Consider the following 3,638-nt stretch of genomic DNA (forward strand, 5'->3'; position numbering starts at 1 on the left):
ATGGGGTTGCTAGGAGTCGGACACGACTGAGCAACTTCACTTTCCCTTTTCACTTTCATGCATTAGAGAAGGAAATGCCAACCCACTTCAGTGTTCTTGCCTGGAGAATCCCAGGGATGGCGGAGCCTGGTGGGCTGCCGTCTATGGGGTCACACAGAGTCGGACACGACTGAAGCGACTTAGCAGCAGCAGCAGCAGCAGCAGCATTTAATCTATAGATTACTTTGTGTGGTATAGTCATTTTCACAATATTCATTCTTCCAGTCCTGAAACGTGGTATACTCTCCATCTTTTAATGTCATCTTTGATTTCTTAGACAAGAATATTTTGAAAACTTATACCAGAACATCCTCATGTGTCTCCTTGATTGATAGTTCCTTCAGTTTTCTAAAAAGCTTGCTAGGATTGCCTTAGGCAAATATAGTTCATAAGCTTAAAAACATTCTTAGGAGGAAGAATCTTCACTAGTGCAAGTTGCCAATGTAATATATTAGTTTGTTAACATCCCTTATTAAACTATGATAAATACATATCAATCTGCTTACATGTGTCATTTTAAAAATATTTTCTTAAAATTTTCCTGTAAGTCTACAATTCGTTTTACAGTTTTGTACTTTAGCAACTTTTAGCATTAAGCTTAAAGCATTAAATCCTTTGGATTAAGTTTTTAAAAATTAATCATAAATATTCATTGAATCATTAAATGACAATCTCTAATGGCAAGTCTAATACTACTGTAATTTTTGAAATTAAAACATTTTTATTTTTAGAAACATTTTGGGTTTACAAAAACTGAGCAGAAAGTACAGAACAGATTTATTTTAAATTGTTGCCAGAATTTTTTTACCTTCTAAATTCTGCTTATGATCAGCTTCATTGTCATTATCATCATTCTAATCATCAGATTGTCTTCATTCTTTTTTTTTCCTTAAAATCTTTACGTTTGAGACAGAAGTGTTACAGGTACACATGGGAAAGCAATACATGATCCCAGTTGAAAGTGAAGACGATCTAGTCAGAAAGTTTTTACACCTGTCAGCTAATGCTGACGCTCTGATTATGATATGCCACAGGGCTCAAAGAAATGGGAATTAGTATTCCTCTCCTTCCTCTCCCTTTCCTTCAACAGAATCCACACCAACCTCCTCATAATCCTTCTCAAGGGCAACCATGTCCTCACAGGCCTCAGACAACTCTCCTTCCTCCATGCCCTCACCCACATACCACTGAACAAAGGCATGCTTGGCACACATCAGGTCAGCTTGTGGTCCAGGCAAGCCCAGACCTCAGTGATGGCTGTGGTGTTGCTCAACATGCACACAGTTCACTGGACTGGTCAAATCTCCACCAGGTACCACAGTGGGAACCTAGTAATTAATGCCAACCTTGAAATCAGTGGGGCACCAGGCCACAGACTGTGAGATGCACTTGGTCTTGATGGTGACAATGGCAGTACAACATCTTTGGGAACCTCATCACCATAGTACAACAGGCAGCAGGCCATGTATTTACCATCACGAGGGTCACTTTTCACCATCTGGTTGGATGGCTCAAAGCAAGCATTGGTGATCTCTGCTACAGAAAGCTGTTCATGGTGGGCTTTCTCTGCAGAGACGACAGGGGTGTATGTGGCCAGAGGGAAGTGGATGCGGGGATAGGGCACCAGGTTGGTCTGGAACTCTGTCAGACCCACAGTCAGGGCTCCATCAGACCTCAGGGAAGCAGTGATGGGGGACACTATCTGGATAATAGGCAGTTAAGATTCGTGTAGGTTGGGTGCTCAATATCGAGGTTTCTACAACAGGTGTCATAGATGGCCCAATTGTCTACCATGAAGGCATAATCAGATGCTCCAGGACGGTGTGGTGGTGAGGATGGTGTTGTAGGGCTAAACTACAGTTGTGGAAACCTGGGGGCTGGGTAAATAGAGAATTCCAGCTTGGACTTCTTGCTATAATCAACAGAGAGATGTTCCATCAGCAGGGAGGTAAACCTAGAACCAGTTCCCCCACCAAAGCTGTGAATACCAAGAAGCCCTGAAGATTGGTGCACTGGTCACCCAATTTCCAAATTCGGTCCAAGACAAGGTCAATGGTCTCCCTGCTAATGGTATAGTGACCTCAGGCACAGTTATTGGCAGCATCTTCTTTATCTGTGATAAGCTGCTCAGGGTGGAGGAGCTGGAAGTAGGTGCCAGTGTGAACCTCATTAATGACTGTGGGTTCCAGGTCTACAGACAATGCCCTGGGCACATGCTTGGCAACACCTGTCTCGCTGAAGAAGGTGTTGAAGGTGTCATCTCCTCCCCCAATAGTCTTATCACTTGGCATCTGGCCATCAGGCTGGATGCTGTGTTCTAGGCAGTAGAGCTCCCAGCAGGCATTGCCGATCTGGACACCAGCCTGGCCAACGTGGAAGGAGATCCTGTAATATATGGTGGCTATAGGTCAGCAGGCACAGGCAATAGTAGACACCAGGTCCCAGTTACCATTCCTGATAGTCTAAGAGTCAAGGTAAGTGATGTACTCTGTCTTCACTCTTCAGCTATGTATTCATTATTTAGCTAATTCTCCAAAAATCTGATAGAAATTCTGAGCTTGATTTTTTCCACCTTTTACTGTATAAAAGAATAGGCTAGTCAGGCACATTATCAGGACAAAATAAGAATCAAGACAATCTCTCTCTCATGAATGTTAATAAATGTATACAGATCCTCAACTTTTGAAAAAATTCTTTTGTAAGTAGGTAAAAGCCAGAGGAATTGACAGGCTCCCAGATACCGCTCAAGATCCTTGTTGTTGTTTAGTTACAAAGTCATGTCTGATTCTTTTGCAGCCCCATGGACTGCCAAGCTCTTTTGTCCGTGGGACTTTCTAGGCCAGAATACTCAAGTGGGTTGCTATTTCCTTCTCCAGAGGATCTTCCCAATCCATGGATAGAACCCATGTCTTCTGCATTGCAGGCAGATTCTTTATCTGTGAGCCATCTGGGAAGGACAAGTTTATTGAAAGATGAATAGGAGTTTGTTTTGTGGAAAATATTAGAGTACATGCTGGAGAGGGTACAAAATAGGAAACGAGAATGAGTAAAATGAAAAAGACCTCAAGAGAAACGACAATTTTTTTATAAAATAATAAAAGGGAAATAAATTCTAATATTACTACTAACTCAAGTATTTTTAAACTTTCAGAAACAAGGGAAGGCTGTTGTTTCTGGAATGGAGATCACTCTGGATTTGATAGACAATCTGAGACTCAGTAGTTCTAACATTAGAATGGTATACCTGTCACTGCGATCCTTCTCTTCTGCACACAAGGAAAGCAAAAATGCTTAAAAAAAAAATACAGAAGCATAACTCTGCTAACAGCATTGACATCTACAGAAAAACAAATCATTTGATGTTACTTTCTTTATTAACTTACTCATGCTGGCCAGTACTCCATCCCCATATAGGCTCAGACTGGAAGATGATGGGGATTCAGTCCCTGAGAGTTCATCAAGTAACATGCAAACCACAGTCCTTTCTTCTGGTTTCTACCTGTAAAAGATGCCTGGTGGTCCATAAAAATAATAATCAGCTTATGATTAAATGCATTCACATCTTTACACATATCCAAATAGCAATTTTGCCTTTTCAT

The 3,638-nt window shown here is 41.4% G+C and overlaps 1 pseudogene; it reads right to left on the reverse strand.

Annotated features, from left to right (window-relative positions):
- Nucleotides 1-1,091: 1,091 nt before the first annotated feature.
- LOC101107514 (tubulin alpha-1A chain-like) lies at nucleotides 1,092-3,426 on the reverse strand (annotated as a pseudogene).
- Nucleotides 3,427-3,638: the final 212 nt, after the last annotated feature.

Source organism: Ovis aries, chromosome 3 (assembly GCF_016772045.2).
Source record: "Ovis aries strain OAR_USU_Benz2616 breed Rambouillet chromosome 3, ARS-UI_Ramb_v3.0, whole genome shotgun sequence".
Taxonomy (NCBI): Eukaryota; Metazoa; Chordata; class Mammalia; order Artiodactyla; family Bovidae; genus Ovis; species Ovis aries.